Source organism: Panthera onca, chromosome A3 (genome assembly GCF_046562875.1).
Source record: "Panthera onca isolate mPanOnc1 chromosome A3, mPanOnc1 haplotype 2, whole genome shotgun sequence".
Taxonomy (NCBI): Eukaryota; Metazoa; Chordata; class Mammalia; order Carnivora; family Felidae; genus Panthera; species Panthera onca.
The window spans coordinates 120026715-120046054 of record NC_138341.1 but is presented as its reverse complement, the minus strand read 5'-3'; the positions used below and the strand labels follow the sequence as shown (position 1 = coordinate 120046054).

The 19340-nt window shown below is 41.9% G+C and overlaps 1 long non-coding RNA gene across 1 annotated transcript; it reads right to left on the bottom strand.

The window, feature by feature from the left end:
• Window positions 1–10382: 10382 nt before the first annotated feature.
• On the bottom strand, window positions 10383–15729 carry LOC144615802 (uncharacterized). The gene is made up of 2 exons (XR_013554413.2): window positions 15661–15729; window positions 10383–11080 (listed from the first exon to the last, which is right to left on the bottom strand). It is a non-coding gene; the product is annotated as an uncharacterized LOC144615802 (long non-coding RNA).
• Window positions 15730–19340: the final 3611 nt, after the last annotated feature.

The window sequence follows — 19340 nt, the reverse complement described above, 5'->3', positions numbered from 1 at the left end:
TAAATATTAACCAAATCAAATTTCTAGTCTAGTCTGAAATGTTTCCAAGAAAAAGTGACAATATGTCTAGACTAGACATAAATGAAAACAATTAGTAAACTTACAGACATAGAAATAGAAATTTATTCCAAAACTGGACATATTAAAAAGTCCTAAAAATGAAAAGAATGACATGAACAGACATTTCTGCAAAAAAGACATCCAGATGGCCAACAGACACATGAAAAGATGCTCAGCATGACTCATCATCAGGCAAATGCAAATCAAACTGCCATGAGATATCAACTCACCCCTATAAGAATGGCTAAAATCAACAACTCAAGAAACAACAAGTGTTGGCGAGGATGTGGAGAAAAAGGCATCCTTGTGGACCATTGGGGGAAATGCAAACTGGTGCAGCTACTGAGGAAAACAGTATGGAGGGTTCTCAGAAAAAATTAGAAATAGAACTACTTGATGATCCAGGAATCACACTATGGGGTATGCAATACCCAAAGAATGCAAAAACACTAATTCTAAAATATCTATGCACCCCTATTTTTATTGCTCCATTATCTACAATAGCTGAGATATGGAAGTAGTCCATGTGTCCATCAACTGATGAATGGATAAAGAAGAGGTAGTATATATATGTGTATATATATATATATATATATATGTGTGTGTGTGTGTGTGTGTGTGTGTATACTTTCTCTCTCTCTCTCTCTCTCTCTCTCTCTCTCTCTCTCTCTCTGTCTCTGTCTCTGTCGCTTCCTCCCCTACTCACTCTCTCTCTCTCTCAAATAAATTTAAAAAAATAAAGAGAATGGAATCTTGCCATTTGCGACAACATGGATGGATCTAACGGGTATAATGCTAACTGAAGTAAGTCAGAGAAAGACAAATACCATATGATATCACACATATGTGGAATTTAAGAAACAAAACAAACAAAGAGACAAAGCAAAAAACAGACTCTTAACTGTAGAGAACAAACTGATGGTTGCCAGAGGGGTGGTAGGTAGGGGAATGGGTGAAACAGGTGAAGGGGATTAAGAGTACACTTATCATGATCAGCACTAAGTAACGTATAGAATTGTTGAATCACTGTATTATAAATCTGAAACTTATATAATTGTATGTTAGCTATACTGGAATTAAAATTGAAAAATGAAAAGAGCATTTGTGATCTGTAGAACAATTTCAAGTGACCCAATGTACACTAAAGCAGAGTACTTAGCAGAGGAGAAAGGAGGATGCAGAAAAAAAATAATTGAAGAAACAATGGAAACTTTTATTAAATCTATCAATATACAGGTATGAGAAGCTCTAAAACATAGACATGCAAAGAAAACCCTAGAACATAGAAATGCAAAGAAAAGTATACCACAACACAGCCTAATCAAATTTCTCAAAGCTGATGACTAAGAGAAAATTGTAAACTACCCAAAGAAAAGGACATGTTAAACACAAAAGAGGAAACATAAAGATTACAGAAGATTTCATATCAGAAACACATAGAAAAGACAATGGAACAACATTTTGAAGGACTGAAATGAAAATAACTGTTGATGTAGAATTCTATACCTAGCAAAAATATCTTTCAAACATGAAGGCAAAACAAAGATTTTTCTCAGACATAAAAACACTGAATCACCTCAAGATGGTGAAGTTACACAACAATAAATGATAAAAGAAATACTTCAGGCAGAAGAAAAGCTATACCAGATGTAAATATGCATCTTGTTTCCCAACTGTTTTTTATTATCATCCCCCTAAGGAGTCTTTTTAGACTTTTTCCCTAATTTCCACCTCATATAATTTTAATATCTCAGATACACTGTACATCTGCTTATGTATGGAGTATATTATCTCTGCTTTCTACATTAAAAATAATAGTTTTGCCTCCCAAGAACCAATTTCACCCATGTGGGGATGATATCTACACCGATAATACATGATGTATCATTTTTCTATTGCTGCTGTAAAAAATACATATTACAAACTTAGTGGCTTAAAGCAACACTAATTTATTAACTTATAGTAATATAGGGGTGCCTGGGTGGCTCAGTCAGTTGAGCGTCCGACTTCGGCTCAGGTCATGATCTCATAGCTTGTGAATTCGAGCCCCGTTTCGGGCTCTGTGCTGACAGCTCAGAGTCTGGAGTCTGCTTCTGCTTCTGTGTCTCCCTCTCTCTGCCCCTAACCCACTTGCATTCTGTCTCTGTCCCTCTCAAAAATAAATAAACATTTAAAAAAATTAAAAGAAAAAAACAGTAATACAGGTCAAAAGTCCGAAATGGCTGTGTCCCTTTCTGGAACCTCAAGAGGAAAATCTGTTTCCTTGACTTTTCCAGCTTCTAGAGGTTACTCTTGACCTCACAAAGGACCTAGAAGGTCCTTGGCTCATGACCCTATCTTCCATTTTCAAGTCAATGATGTTATAACTCTCTGACCATTCTTTTAAAGAGGTATCTCCCTTTAACCTCAGCCTTTGAATTCATCCAGGAAAGATTCTTAACTTATAGAGAATCATGTGATTAGAATGGGTCCAGTTAGGATAATGTTCTCATCAAAACATTCTTTTTTTTTTTTTTTTTTTTTTTTTTAGTTTATTATTTTGAGAGAGAAAGACAGAGAGACTACAAATTGGGGAGAGGCACAGAGAGAGGGAGGGAGAGAATTCCAAGCAGGATACAGAGAATCCCAAGCAGTCTCCACACTGTCATCACAGAGCCTGGCACAGGGCTCGATCTTACGAACTCTGAGATCATGACCTGAGCTGAAATCAATAGTCAGATGCTTAACCGACTAAGCCACCTAGGCACTCTTCATCACAACATTCTTAAGCTCAATAGCATCCACCATGTCCTTTTTGCCATGTAAGAAAACATATTCTTAGGTTCTGAGGGTTAGGACACAGCCATTTTTGAGGGGCTATGATTCTGCCTACCACATGTGATTTAAACAAGGAAATAAATAGCACAAGAAATAGCTATATGGGTAGACATATAAAATTTTGTTATTATTTAAGTTCTTAAAATATATTTGACTGTTGAAATAATAAGCATGAAGTGCATGATTTATTACTTCCACAAAAGTAAAATGTATTATAACAATAGCACAAAAGCCCAAAGGATTGAAATGTAAGTATACTATTTTAAGGTTCTTATACATGAAATGTATAATATTACTTGAAGGTGGATTGTGATGAGTTTAGGATGTGTACTGTAAACCCTAAAGCAATGAGTAAAATAAAATAATAAAAAGAATTTATAGTTAATACTAAAGAAAACAGAATGAAATCAGAAAAAGTACTCAATTATCACAAAAGAAAGCAGAAATAACAGAAACAGAACAATGAGATAAGACAGAAAACAAAGAGCAAGAGAGTAGATTTAAACTGAACCATATTAATGAACACCATGTAAATGATTTATATAACCCAGTTAAAATGTTCAGATTGTCGTACTGGGTATAAAAGTAAGTCATAATTGGGGCACCTGGGTGGCTCAGTTGGTTAAGTAGCCAACTCTTGATTTTGGCTCAGGTCATAATCTCATGGTTGGTGAGATCAAGCCCTGTGTCCAGCTCTATGCTGACAGCTCAAAGCCTGCTTGGGAATCTCTCTTTCCCTCTCTCTATCCCTCCCCAGCTCTCTCTCTCTCTCTTTCCACCCACCCCCAGTCTCTTTCAAAAATAAATAAATAATTTTTTTTTCAGTAAGTCATAACAAAATTCAATGATCTGATTGACTAAAGCTCAGGTGACATCTTGCATCCTGAAGTCAGAGCTGGAGCCCCCAAATCATATGGGCTTAGAGTAAAAGATATGGTTCCCCAGAAGGCAATTATGTGGGATTTCTAAAAAAACGATTGAATGGACGATGGGAAGAGAAAGTCAACCTACATGTCCTATTCAATGGCTGTTGCTAACATAGAAAATAATATCCCCCCCTTCCTATTTTTTTTTCATGGAGGGCAGCTTTGGATTAACTCTTGATCATTTTAGGAGGCTTTCAAAGAAGTAATTCTCTTCCCCCCTTTCCTGGATCTTTCTCTCCATCTTACTTATTAGATGGTCATTTGTGGTTATAAGTCAGTCTGACTACTTAAGAATGAAAAAATTATCTCATTTGACCAAGCATGTCCTATGAAATGTTTAAGAAGAGTAATATCTCCAGATATTAATTCTCCTCTAGACTGCCAACTGCACTAACTCTATTTGTCCATATTCCCATTCATTCTTTGAGTCATTCATGACCAAGCTCAAATGTCACCATCTCTGTGAAACCTGCAACCCCCATGTAGTGGTGGCCACAGCCTCCTCTGTTCCTGCAACATGTTTGAAATCCTATTTGAAAGATTCCTGTTCTGTCTGTCTGTCTCTCTCTCTCTCTCTCTGTCTCTCTCTCTGTCTCTCCCATAGTGGATCGTGTACAAAAGAGATGAAACTTTATCTTCATGGTCCCTAGTGTCTAGCAGGAAGCTCAGTATATCATAGATTCTTAGCAAATGTTTTGTGAACTAATCAATACAGAGATGAGTGAATGAATTAATGCCCCCTGTTGCTTGGCAGTGTCCCATTGTCCCTCGCTACCTCTTTCTCCAAGATGGCTAGCAGATTTCATCTTCAGGGCATCCAGTGAATAATATGGCTCTCTGGAACTCTGTCCTACTAAGGATCGTGAGGTTATACCTGAGCACAGTAGGAGGGCCATGATGGACTACTGAAGTCTAGCATGGTTTCTGGAATGATGGGGAATAACAAGTATCATGAATCTCTGTGATGCTGGTTTTTGCTATGCCTTCTGGCCAGTTTTGTCTGTTGGTCAAATTACTGGTTGTATTCCAGCGCTGAACCCACCAAGGCCCAGACTAGTCACAGAGATTTTAGTCAAAGGATGACCAGAAACCTCAAGAAACGAAAGCTATGTCAGGCCAGTCTTCTTGTAAATTCCTGATCGAGAAGGGCACTGGGGCCACCGATCCTGGTATCACCAATCAACCAGCCCAATCCCCTGAACCCAGAGCCCAGCTTAATCCCTATTGGCTCCTCCCAGGCTCACATGACCCAGCAGACAAAACCAGATACAGCTTGCCCCTCACATGTGCCTCCTAGCCAGTTTTTATTTTTCTTTTTTACACAAATTACAGGGCATAAACCACTTCCTGTGAACACCAGCCCCTGCTCAAATTTATCTTCCTAGGAGGGAAATATTTGTTGACATCCAGCTGAACAGTCTCTCCTTAGTATCATCCCATCTCACAGAGCCAAGTAGAAAACTTCAAATGCACCTGAACTTTCCCAGTGTGGGCCCTGTTGGAACACCCTACTGAGCCCAAAGCAGACGGATGACAGATGCTCCCTCTATTCCCTCCCTCTCCTTTGCTCCAATCCTTCCTTCTGCTCTCCTTCCTTCAGGGCGTACCTGACTTCCAGGTAAGGAAAAGATTCTCTCACCTTTAGCACCCTCCTCAACCAGCCTGCCTAGGAAGTGCCCATCTCTGGGCACAGTTCACATGCCAGCGGAATTGTCGGTACATCTTTTGTTTCTGGAGGATATAAAGGAGCAGTGTGGATACTATGCTCCGCCTACTCCTCACCACTCTGGCTTTCTCAAGTGACTCTATTCCCTTCTTGACTGCTACAGTGGGTGTTTCCCAAGAGAGTGTGTGTCCTTCCTGTTGATGGTCTTGTAGTTCAACCCTATTAGTGCGAACACTGTCCGGTTTAGTGGTGATGGTCCATGCATATCAGAGCACACCTGTTCTATATCTTCCTGACAGGGTTCATCATGGGCCCGCCCGGAAGACACCAAGGGCATCCTCTCCAGACACGTCACCTTATCCTGACACTTAAATGTGCCTCTCTCGTTTTCATCCTGATTCCTGATCTACACAGGAAGGAAGAGAGAGAGGATGCAGTACCAAAAACCTCAGATGGCCCCAGAGTCCCCGCATTTGCTCTACCCTGAGGAGTTCTTGATCACCAAAGGACAGCAGGGCCATGTTTTTTTTTCTGCTACCAGGAATGGGACACCCTGAAAAGTGCTCTGAAATGAATTCTCTGATCCTTTACATCCCTTAGAAACTAGCTTCTTCTTTCCCTTGACAAAAGTGAAAAGATGGTTGTTAATTTCCAAAAAGATGAGTTTCTTGAGCTGTACCCGTGTAAGATTTAACTGAAGTCTTGAACCACAGACCAGGACCAGAAACCTGTGTTGGCACAGGGCCTGGCACATCAAACTTACATAATAAATGCTTGTTCCATGAATGGATGAGTGAATAAATGAATGAACTGATTTGCACCTAAGAGTGTCTAAAAATCTACAATTGTATCTGTCCTACCTCTGTCTCTTTGAAATGGATCTACACATGGCTCCACACACACACCCTGTACCCGAAATGGATTAAATGAGTCTCCAGCCTGATGGCACAATTTCCCTGACCTTTCCTTGAGTGCTCAGTGCGAGTCCTCTATGCTCAACTCAGATGTTCCACACCCTGATTCTGAGCTTTCCTTGGCTGACTGTGTGTTTCTACTCTTCCCAAAGGAACACCTACAGTACTGGGGGTGGGGGTGGGGGTGGAATGTGTGCATAGAATTCTGGGCATTCAGGAGATAAACTGTCAGGCTTTTTTTTAATAAGGGTGTATCTGTGGAGGGAGGGATATCATGCAGATAAGCTCTTACACCCACATTCTAGATCACTTCAGGATTTGCTAGCTATTTTAGATCCATCAGCTGGAGCCACTGACATTTTCCTCTTGAGGCTCTGAAGCATTTAATCCTGAGGGCCTTCTAACTAAGGGTACCATCCATCAGCCTTGTTAACCATTCCACTAGATATGCGGAAGAGAAACTAGGAATTCTAGGGCAGAGCTTCACAAGGCAGAGGTCTTAAGATGGAAACATTAGAGAAAACAAATTTGTCTTTGAAATCCTGCTCCTACCATTTACTAAATGTTTTACTTTGGGCTAGTTATAAACCTCCCTGAAACCCAGTCTCTTCATCTAGAAAATACTACTAATAATAATAGTACCAATTTCAAAGGGATGCTATGAAAATTGAATTAGATAATCTGTGCAAACACTTAGCATGCTGCCCAGCACAAAATCAATGCATTCCATAGGCAAGGGAATTTATTAGTTAACCACCCAGGTGAGGATAAAAAGTCAAAACACTTTCTCATAAAGACATCAAGTAGAATCTGAGCATCCTGACCACATCCTTCAGATATGACCAAGATGAAGGTGCTGGGGGTAGTCTGTTCTAGAAGGGAGGATGTTAAAGTCAGAGCTCAAACTCCAGACTTATTTTAGTAGACACAGAGATCTCTAGATCAAAAGAGATCTGGGGTGCCTGGGTGGCTCAGCCAGTTAAGTGTTTGACTTTCAATTTCAGCTCAGGTTTGTGAGATTGAGTCCCACATCAGGTGCTATGCTGGCGGCGTGGAGCCTGCTTGAGATTCTCTCTCTCTCCCCCCCCCCCCTCTCTCTGCCTCTCTCTCTTGCTCTCAAAAATAAATAAATAAACTTAAAAGAAAGGTAAATACTGACACATTAAACATCAAATAGATTAAATGCAATGTGGAATCCTGGATTGGATCCTGGAACAAAAACAAATGACAATAATGGAAAAACGGGCAAAGTCCAAAGGGAGTCTGGAGTTTAGTTAATAGTAATTAACCATAGTAAACCAACCACTGGTGGTTTCTTAGTTCTGACAAATGTGCTTGGTTACATAAGATGTTAATATTATAATAAGCTGGGTGAAAAGATACACAGGAATTCTCTGCATTAACTTTGAGACGTTTTTGTAAATTTAAAGTTCTTCTAAAATTTAAAAAGTTTATTTAAAAAAATCAAATAGATCCCTTTCGCCTTTGGAGAACTTTCCACAGTGGACTCACTTAGACTTAAAGTCATGTCTTTAATTTTTACTTCCTGGGTGATACCTAGAGGGGATGGAGGGACTGAGCCCTTTGTCCCTGGATGAAGCCAGCATGAGAGTCACTCCTGTGGCCTCATCCTGGCTGTTTTTCTCATTTCTCTAGATCTGGCTATAGCAGGGGAGGGGCCCGCTCCATGCCAGAGCCTGGTCACCAGCTTAGCTTAATTTGAGAGAAAGATGAGGTGTCAGAAGGGAAAAGTGGCCAACATTTGGTTTTCCTGAGCTCATTTTTCTCAGAAAAGTCAATGAATATCTTATGACTCTGTACCCCCTCCCCTGACACATTGTCCCCATTGGACAACATTCCTGGCTATAGTTGAGAGAATTCATAATGGCTTCTTGAAAACCCTAATACATGTCTCTGGGTCTGCAGCCCTGGTGGATTAATAAAACAAGAGATAAAGAAGGGAAAAGAGCATTTCAATGAGCAATTACATTTATTCAAGAATGGTTTTGAATGTTTTACATACTTACTGAAGTCTCATACCGTGAAATGAGGAAGCTGAGGGTCAGGGAGACTAGTGACTTGCCTATAGCCATGTAAATAGAAACAAGGAGTCACATGGGGGGGGGCCATATAAAAATTCCAGTTTCTCCTTGCTTCTCTCAAATACATACACGCAGACGTAGACGTCTTCCAGAGGTCAAAACATCTTTGATTTCACGACCTATGTGCTGGGCGATTGTGCTAAGTACTTGGCAGACATTTAATCCCAACAGCACTTACCCATTGTTGACCCCATTTTACAGAAGAGGTAAATAAAGCCTGAAGAAAGCACTTTGGTGTCTTACTCAAGGTTGACAAAGTTTATAAAGTGGGGGGGGGGGGGGGGGGCGGCTAGGACACATACTCAGCCAATCTGATTCCAGAGCCTGGATTTTTAATCATTTCATCGCTCAGTGAATATTTGTTGAATGAACAGATGGAAAACAGCTTTGGGGAGGAGTGTAGAGTAGTCTCAATAATACTGTGGCCTGGATCTAACATCTAGAAGGTGTGAGACCCTTTCTCCCGGAGTGGGCAGTTCTAGCAAGACCAGTGCTCCCCCACTTACCTTTGTCTTTCCTTCTTCTCTCACTTCTCTTGGGGACTATGACAGGTACTTAATGCATGGCAAAGAGAAAAATGGCACCCAAAATATTTTAATCGAGAGACAACACAAATGTGTGTACACGCACATAAACACACGCATACACCCAAGAGAGACAGGGAAAACAAAATATAAAGGACATTTCAGTTCTGTTTCTTGCTAGCTGTAGGGCATGTGACTTTGGGGAAAATATCCAACCCTTTGGGCCTCTTTCCTTATCTAAGAAATGGACTAATGGTCCCTAACTTCTGTGGTTGTTGTAAGAGTCAGGCATCATTTCGCCAGAGTCCCCCACTCCATGGGTGGCAGAGGGGATGCCCTACACAACTAGTTTTCATGTTTTTTATCTTTACTGTCATCCTTGTCTATTTCATAAAACCTGTTTACTTCAGCAGAGGCTCACAGCCATATGCCACCCAAACACAAGCACTGAGGCCACATGTCCCCCAAATCCTGATACCACCCAGGCAGATGAAAGCTCGAGCCTTAACAAGGCTTATCATCAGAGCGGACAGATGAGAGGGTTCGACTGGGCTGGAAAAAGAAAGCATGTGTCCAAGTTGGCAGATGGAGGCCTTTCCGTAGCCTCTATGTCCGTTGCCTGATCCAGTCAGCTACGGGGGGATGCCATCTCAGACTCATTGCCCTGAAAAGATGGTCTTTGTTATCAGTAGTCATATCGGCAATGACATTCAACCTGAGCTCTAGACATAGACAGACTGATTAGCAGGAACAGCCAGTACCAACAAGCACAAAACGAAATTAAACTGTATCTTTTGGAGATATTACTCTTGACTCCCCCCCCCCCCCCCACCTTCTGTTCGGTCTACTGCTAATGGATTGGTTGAAAAGTAAGACAAAACAGTGCACTAAAACCCAAAAGCTGGTCCCAGGACTCCAGGAGTGGAAAAGCCTGGAGAGAGGCTAGTCCCTCTTCATAGTGGGTCCCTCCCAGCAAGGATTAGGATTATAATCGGTGGGATAATGGCCAGTGCCCTGATCATCCCTGCCCATAGAGGGTACAGACACAGGACACAGGGCGGGGCACGCAGGGGAGAATATTCTCCAGGCAGGGACCTTGCGAGAGGGAATTCAGGGCAGCGGTTTTCCGGAAAAAAAAAAAAAGCAGAATGAAGAAAATTGCATAGCAGCAATACCAACAACAACGACATGGATAAAAAAATAATAATACTATCACCACCACCACTGATGGCAATAGTGTCAAATATGGAAATGGAGCTTTACCACAAGACCCAAAGGGGAAGGAAAGAAAGAACATGGAAGAAAAGAAAGGGATGGAGAGAGGGAAATGAATTTTCAAAGTCCTAATTTTATACTAGACCACACAAGCAATGCCTCTTTATATCATCATTATTATTATTATCCCCAGAACTACCTCATGAGTTGTCTGCTCTATTGCATATAAAGAAACAAAGAAGTTGGACAACTCCTCCGGCCTCATAGCTAGTGAGTCCGGGTTGGAGGTGGAATGGATGGCCAGGCCTCCCGGTGCTCTCTCCCCGGCTGGTCCCGGGCTAAGTGTGGCCTGGGGTGCCAGGCCGGCCTGGGGGCTTGTCCCCACAAAGTCAGCATCCATCCCACCCTATGGAGAGATGGCCTGGCTTTCCTGACACTTCGCACCGGTAAGGAGACACTCACAATATTCTCTTGTGCGCCCCACTCTCCATCTATGGTTTTTTAGTAGCAGAGCACAGACTCCAGCACCTAAACCCGCCATGGCCCGTTCCTGCATAAAAGGAAGAGAGGCCAGGCTGCCCTGGACCTCTATTCCCTCAACCAATTTTCTGCAGGACTGTTCCCCTTCTTGCTTCTTTCTGGTTTTCCTTCCAGTGATTCTCATCTGGCTTGTTTTTGTGTCCTCCATCTTCTTTATTCTTAAGCCGGAGTATTTTTTTTTCCCTCTTGAGGCAGTTGTTTCCAATAAATCCCTGCTTGTTTTCTTTAAGTTGTTCAGTTATTTTTAAGTTTCCTCTTCCACAACCCTCTGTCTGGATTTCTGCTTTCCATCTGGGCCACTTGGTTCAATCCGTTTCTGGAATGAAGACAAAGGGAGGTATTTGAAACTCAGAGAGCCCGGTCTGCCCCTGAGAGCAGAAAGGCCTAGCAAAGGGCTAAATCCACCTGCTGATCTTTCCAGAACTTTTATTATGTCTCAGATAGACTAGTAACACAGCTGAAGACATCTTGACTGGCCACTAGGACAATTAATGTTCCTGGTTTCCATAAAGGCAGTCTAGTTATGCCCTGGGTGGGACCTTTGATCTGAGCATGTCTATGTGTACCTCTCAGTTGGGGCCATGGCAGAAAGCATTTGGCACACTCAAATTGGGAAACTTAAAAAGAGTTTAATAAAAATGATTTACCAAGGCTGCAGAGAAACCACAAAGGACAGAGCAGTGTCCTGGGGATAGCAACAATAGAGTTCTGCTATCACCGTACTCCTGAAAGGATAAGGGCAGGGAGCAGCCCTCTGGAGAGAAAGAACCCTATGGAAGGAAGTGCCATCTTGGCCCACGGATGCAGCCAGACTTGGTACTCATGGGAAGGGCAATGAGAAATTGCAAGCTTCCATCCCACTTCTTCCCCTCTGAACATTCCTGCTGGGACTCCCCATTGGCTGCCCTTAATCAAAAAACCAGAAGTCAAGAGAACCCACTGGGGTTGTCCATAATGATCAGACTTCTAAGTCATAGGCCAGGGTGGGAATGGGTGGAGAATGGATCTGGAGGGGCAAATGAAAGTTATTCAGCAAAATTAACATGTATGTACATGTACCTCTATGCTCATATATACATGCATATATGTACATGAGTGTGTGCTAGGCTGATGAAAGGAAATACCTGGTTTTCTCCAAGGGAGGAGTCATTCAGGGGCTACACCTTGCTCTGTTTGGTCTGTATAGATTACTGAGAGTCTTGATTTCCTCCAATTCTGATCACCTAGTGTTTGAAGAGCAGGGCAGAGTACTGGAAGTGAGAGTCTCCTCTAGGATCATATGTGTAGAAACTATCTTTAGATATCAAGGTGGCAAAAGGTTGCAGTCAAAGGATGAGATATGTCAAAGGGAAAGACCTGTTCCTGCTTCTGAAGAACTCACTCCAGGAGAAGGAAAAGTCAAATCAAGGGTGAATCCTTCCATTTGAAGAGGTACATCCCGACCACATCACCTGAATGGGGGTAATAGAGACTCACTTAAATGATGGGGCATTAAGGAAAGGGGCTTTTCCTGGGAACTTCAAGTGAAATTGAAATCAAGGACTGGGTTGAGTCAACAGCTAAGTAGAGATTTAAAGGGGAATTCAGACACTCTGAATCAGAGATCAAATTGATGTCACATACAGTAGATCTCTAATAGTCGGTACATTACACAGTCTCCTTAGCACAGCACATTATTCAAGTCCACAATATGACACGATTAGTTTGGAGTGTGTTATTGGCATGTCTGTATCATTAGGTCATGAAACTCTTGTTGACCACCATATCCCTAACACGTGGCCTAGCACTGAGGAAGTCCACAGCAGTAGCCTGTTGGACAAATGAACACTGCTATTTGCCCACTTATTTACATGGGACTAGGGTGTAGCTCTGAGTTCTACTGGGTTGGGCCAGGAAAGAGCTATCCATGCCATTCAGGCTTCACTTTAACCAACTCCTCCCCAAAATCCAGGCCATGAACTTACTTTCATTCCCAAGGGGAGGCCCTCTCTCTGAGTTTTCAGGTGGACGAGACCCATCCCATTTGACCTGCATTTAGCCACAGCTCCTGTATTCTTGGTCCAGTCTTTTCCAAGGCCCAGTTCATCAAGCTCTAATTGACTCTCCTGCTTTTGTTCCACCTATACCCTCTTTTGAATCTAGGCTTCCAATGGACAACTTCATGCATGTACCACTTTTTAAAGTCATGGTTTTCTTTCTTTCTTCTTCTTCTACTTCTTCTAAGAACTTATTTATTTAGTTCTATTTTTCTAGGGAGTTGCAGATACCTGAGACAGGAAATGAGATGTAAATATCCATTTTGTACCTAATCCTTGCCCATCCACCCCCACAACCACTCTAATATTGCTATCCTCATCTTATTATTTTTTTTTAAGTAGGCTTCATGCCCAGCACAGAGCCCAACATGGGGCTTGAACTCACAATCCTGAGATTAAGACCTGAGCTGAGATCAAGAGTTAGACGCTTAACCAACTGAGCCAGCCAGATACACCTGCAATCCTTATCTTCTAATGGAGTAAGTTGATCATCACAGAAATGATCTGACTCATCCAAGGTCTCATTGTGAGCCAGTAGCACTTCCTCAGTTTGAACCCTGATCAATCTGTGACCCAGTCTGTGCTCTTTCCATTCTACCCATAATAAAGGAGCCCAACTTCCTCCCAAGTACTTCTGTAACTGTGGCATTTTGAAAGAATGGAGAGCAAAGGAAAGGCACCACCATCTTTCCTTGGCAAACCCCATTTCCATTTTGATTTAATTTGGATTTAATAAAACGCTTAATGAATCTTAATTAAACCCAAATTGAAATTAAAAATGGTTTAACAAGGTTTAATAGTGATGTGAGAGATCACACAATTCCACCTCAATAAATATTTTCCTAATAACAAATAACCATTTCATTAGTGAGGGAAACGTTGCCATTAAGTCTAAATTAAATTAAATTATCCATAATTTACTGGCATAGTTAACAGTATACGTTAATGAAAAATATGGAGTTTGTGTGTGATTTTTGTGTTTGTTTTTTTTTGTTGTTGTTGTTTTTAACTGCCTATATGTTACAAATGACTCTAGTTTGGAGAATTGAAAGAGACACTGAGAAGAGTATAATGGGTAGATGGTCTGAAGCCAATGGAACCATCTCCAAGAGTCCATCTCATCTAATAACAGAGATAGGGAGGAGGGGGGAAGAGAAAACATGGAGCTTTCTACCAATGTGGGATTTCTATCAATGTCACGACCATAAAATGGGGTATTGATACGGGTGGGTGAAGAGATTGTGAACCTGGGAGATCTCTGGCTCAAGACAAGAGTGGGGAGAAAAATCAGACTCCTATATAAAGTGGCTCATATCAGATGTAATGAGGAAAGATGGAGGATACAGAATACGAGAGAGAAGAAGAGGGCCAATCATGCTTCCTGGTGTGTGTAGACGGGGTGGGGGTGTACGTGTGCATATTTCTGTTTTCTACTTTTTTATTTCTTCATGGCCGAACTTGAAGCATGAATTAGGAAAGATCGGTTGGAGACTATTCTAGGGAGAGATGTCTCTAGTTTTCTAGTATAGGGGACCAAGTTCCAGAGTGGGAGATGGGTTTCCAGCCAAGAAGATTGGGTTTTAGGGAAAGGGTAATGGGCCTCAGAATTGGGTCCTAGGTTGTGTTTCACCCCCACTGTGCTGGTGTGGGAGGATAGGGAAGGTGCTGTAAGCTGAACTGTGTAAACTTTTGCTGCGACTTGAAGAGTGTCAGTGATACATATTCCTAACCAATGTTTTCCAAATTCAAGAGGGAGCCCCCACTTCCCAAGACTCCTGATCTCAAACTTTCCAATATAGAAAATAGAAAGTGTCTCATACTACGCTGTACCACCCATAGGATATTATCAAGAGCTACACTAATAATGTAACCATGAGCTTTATGGGGATACTGAGCTTTTGAAATATGGCTACTTCTAACTGAGATGTGCTGTGCATGGAAAATATACCCTGTATTTCAAAGACTAAGAGAATGTAAGTATATCACTAAGAATTATTTCCTGTAAGTTATATAAATAATTATTTTCTATCAATTATAGAAAAGTAATGATATTTTGGATATATTGGTTAATTTGAAAATATTTTAAAAATTAATTTATCCTATTTCTTTTTATTTTATTCAACGTGGCTACTAGAAAATTTAAAATTATGTGTGTGGCTTGCATAATATTTCTATTAGAGCTCATCTAGATGGATCTACCTTCAAGAGCAATGGCCATATTTCATTCTCTTTTGCATTAACATTAACACACATTAATTCATCCATTTGTTTATTCAACAAGTATCTTTGAACAAATTCACTAGCACAGACCCTGTGCTAGGTATTGGAGATACGGCAATAAAAAAGTAGCCCGTTTCCGTGTATCTTAAGCATATCCATGCACACATTCACACACCTTCACAACACATGCTCGTGTGTATTCAAATGTGCATGCATAGACACAGATAGACCCACAACGCACAGACATGCACGTATGCACAAACGGCGGGCAAACATGCATTAAAGGCCACAGTCAGGTTCTGAGAACCAAACGCTCCTTGAGTTAGAAGGTTTCACTCTTCAGACACGATTAGCTACTCCAGCAGCCAGACAGGGAAGTCACAACCTTGAATCGCCAGGACAATCAGCAAATAGAAGTGTGGGCAAGACTTATCTTTCTGATTTTGTCAAAGCATATGGATCAGGGTTTTAAGTGAGAAGACCAAATATGGCAGATCCTAATCTCTCTGTTCATGCCTGAGCACACCAGGAAAGGTCAGCAGGGGTAGGCTCGTGGTAGGTTTGTTTCCATGGAAGCTCCTCGTCTTAGACCCGGATTTCCTGAGGGGTAAGAAGGGCTCACCCAGAGACACTGGCTGACCTGATGTTGGAACAGCGTGCTGCGGTCTCAGTCAAATAACTTCCTGGTTTACCCCTTGGGTTGGTGGCCTAGGAAGTGGGGGAGAGGAAGAAGATAATATTAGACAGGTCTGGTCCGGAGTTAGAAACCACACAGGTGATTTTCATAGAAAATTCAATATAACAAACTACATGGTGAGGAGCTGGAAAGACAAAGAGAACGACCCCGGGGTCTCCACAGGTAGCGACTACGGGAAGTAACCACCCCCTCTAGGCTGCAGGAGCAAAGGACAGAGATTTGAGTAATGAAAACTTAGAAACTCAGAGGAGGGAAACCCAGAGGTGAAGCAGGCAAGTGAGGAGGGGTTCCAGCCGGCCAGTGCTGGCTGGGTAAAGGAGGTTTCCTCAGTCGCTCGGCTGCCATAACAGAACACCACAGACTGAGTGGCCTAGACAACAGAAATGTATCTTCTCTCATTTCTGGAGTCCGGAAGGTGGGAGACGAAGGTTCCAGCAAGATCTCATTCCTGGTGAGAGCTCTCTTCCTGCCTTGCAGACGGTTGCCTTCTCGCTGTGTCCTCGCAGAAGGGGAAGAGAGAGAGCGCTCTGGTCTCTACCTCTTCTTATAGAGCCTCCAGCCCTACTGGGTTATGACCCCACCCTTGAGACCTCCTGTAACTCTTCTCACCTCCTCACAGGCCCTATCCCCAAATACAGTCACACGGCGAGTTGGGGCCTCAAATGTGTGTATTTGGGGGGAGGCCACATTCAATCCGTAGAAGGTGTTATGATGCTCATTCTGCAAGTGTCATTTTAAAAATGCTGCCAACTGGATTCAGTTGCCGAGATGGGGAAGAGCCGGTATCAGGGTGAAGAAGGATTGCTAAAGGCATTGCTGAGAGAAACAGGAAGCCGAGAAACAGAATCCTTTGTCAAATCCACTTAGGGAATCTTCGTGGTTTCGTGGTCTCCTCCTGTCGGTAATTCATAAAGATGCGTTGAAAGAGCGAGTTGTGCAATAGACATGTGTTTATTTTCCCCCAAAGTTCCCCAAACACCTTCGACCATGGACGTGTTTTCAATCTGTTTCTTTTCAGCATTTCCAAAGCGATTTTCCAAACATTTTCTGTGCCGCTTCAGGAAACATTGCACCGGTGATGCCGCAGACCCTAAGATCATGAGGCGTATGATTAACTCTGGGCTGATCATAATGTGACTCACATCTGAACGGGTGGCACTTCTCCCTAAATGCTTTAGTCTAATGACTGCTGCAGCGAAGCGTGTGGCCGGGGTGATCACCGTAACGCCATTGGGCATTCCTATACAACAGAAGCTCTGTGAGGTCACAAGACTTTCTTTCTTTTCCCTTTTTTCTTCACAAACGTAGTCTTAGCATCCATCACAATGCATGGGGCCTGGTAAACATCCAGTAATGCGTACTGTATGTTGCCAGGGGGGAAGGGGGGAGCAAATGACCAGCCGTAAGAGCTAACGATAACATTGCATGTGTGAATCAGTAAGGGGTATGGCATGGAAGAAGGGCCACGCTGTCCTGTAGAGATGCAATGAGGCTGCTATGTAATTTAAAGTTTTCTGAGAGCTCCCTTCTAAAAAGTAAAACAAAGAAAGAGGCGGAACTAATTTTAGTACTGTATTTTGTACAACACCGTCTATCCAACATGTAATCAGTATAAACAGGGTGATAACGATACTTTGCATTCTTTTTTATATTAAACCCTTGAAATCTGATGTGTGCTTGATATCGACAGCTACCTCTTAGCTGGCCTGGCCCCGTTTCAAGTATTCAATAGCCACATGTGGCCACTGTATTAGACATCATTGATAGAGACTTCCCGAGTACAACACAAAATTTGGGGATATGGGGTGAACGCTCAGACTAGTAAATGGATAGGAGCCAGAAATCATTGTCTGGTTGTAATTGTTGACTATTGTGAGAACATCTTATTTAACTGACATTATACACACTTAAGTTCGTGGTGAACATGAAACAGAGTTCAAATGACCAAAAAAAAAGAGAGAGAGAGAGAGAGAGAGAGAGAGAGAGAGAGAAAGTTAATAGGGAATCGTTTCACCACAGTGGATTCTACTAGAAAGACTAGTGATATTTTAACACTTGAAAACTGATAAGGGGGTGCTGGGTGGCTCTGTCAGTTGAACTTTAGATTCTTGGTCATGAGTTCCAACAAAAAAAAAAAAAAAAGAGAGAGAGAAGGAAGAAAGAAAGAGAAAGAAAGAGAAAGGAAAGAAAGAAAGAAAGAAAGAAAGAAAGAAAGAAAGAAGAAAAGAAAAGGGATAGGAGAAAACTTTTAGAGAAAATAAAGACTAGGAAGTAGCATCATAATGAGAAATTCCTCTTTGTTTTCCCAAAGCCAATACTTGCCATTGCCATTAGAAGTCTAGGGTAGGACCATGTGGTTCCTCAGGACCATGTGGTTTTATAAGCTGGATGAGGGTGGATGCCTAATCAGTGCTAGGCATGGGTGAATTCCCAATGCCTGGTAAAGTGCCTGTACCTTAGTAGATGCTCAAAAAAATAGTTCTGAAATGAAAAAAATAAAAGAGAGAAAAAGCCCATGAAATTTTCCTGAGAGCTGGATATAGGGGTACAGAGCCAGAAAGGAAAATCCATGTGAGAGGAAGCCTTAATGCCTTCCTTAATGCACACTTCCCAGCTGTGCCTTGCCTTCCCTCTCCTTCCAAGGGGCTGGGACATTGAAAGTGTTTGTAGGTTTCCTGCCCAGAGATGTTTCATCATCTCCCCTGGGTAGAAAAGGATAATGCAAAGATCTGGATCATTTCTCCAACCTTATGATGTGTAGTTATACTCTCCCTCCAGTCCACTCTCCAAACTGACCACAGAGTATAATTCTTGTCCACATAGGACTTCCTCTAGGGAAAGTTTTGTTCATCTCTGTGTTAAGTGCCTCAATGCCCAACATGGTGCCTTTTACCCAGCAAGCTCTCCAAAAATAGTGGTTGTATATACTGAAAGGAAGGAAGGAAGGAAGGAAGGAAGGAAGGAAGGAAGGAAGAAAGAAAGGGAGGGAGGAAGGGAGGAAATTAACAAAAGGTCATATCAGCATTTTTAATATAGCTTTGTACCTTAACAGGGCATTATTTTGGTAGAACATCAATTTGGTATTTTTAACCATACATTCAAATCTAAAGTTTTTGTCTTCCAGAGAGGGGAAATGCATTTGCCCTGGTTCATATAGGCAAACCCAACATGTCTCTAAAGGGTTTTTAACTCATTGGGGCAAAGTTCTTAGGTCCACACATCTCTAAGACATATTTTTAATATGATAGCCGTCCTGTTTATTCTGCCTCCCAGGAGTTAGAGACAACTTGACGTTTGCAGCATGAGGAACTCTCTTCTTCAGACTGAATGACTCTACAGGGTTCTCTGTTTTGGGACAAGACCATCTTTTGAATGGCCATCAGCTCTGTAGGAAGGGTTGGGCTACAAGCCTTTCAAATCCCTCTTGCCCTCTACCAACAACATTGTGCATCTGAGTCATCCTGAAATAGAAGACAAAGTCATCTAAAAGGGCATTTTTGTAAAATACCAATTTGCAGAAGTATAGGTGTTTTCTCTGTAAACAAAGCATACCATTTATTGGGAGAAAAAAAGATCGAGGGCCCTCCTCTTTGGGCTTTGGTATCTATTATTAGTTTTTCTGT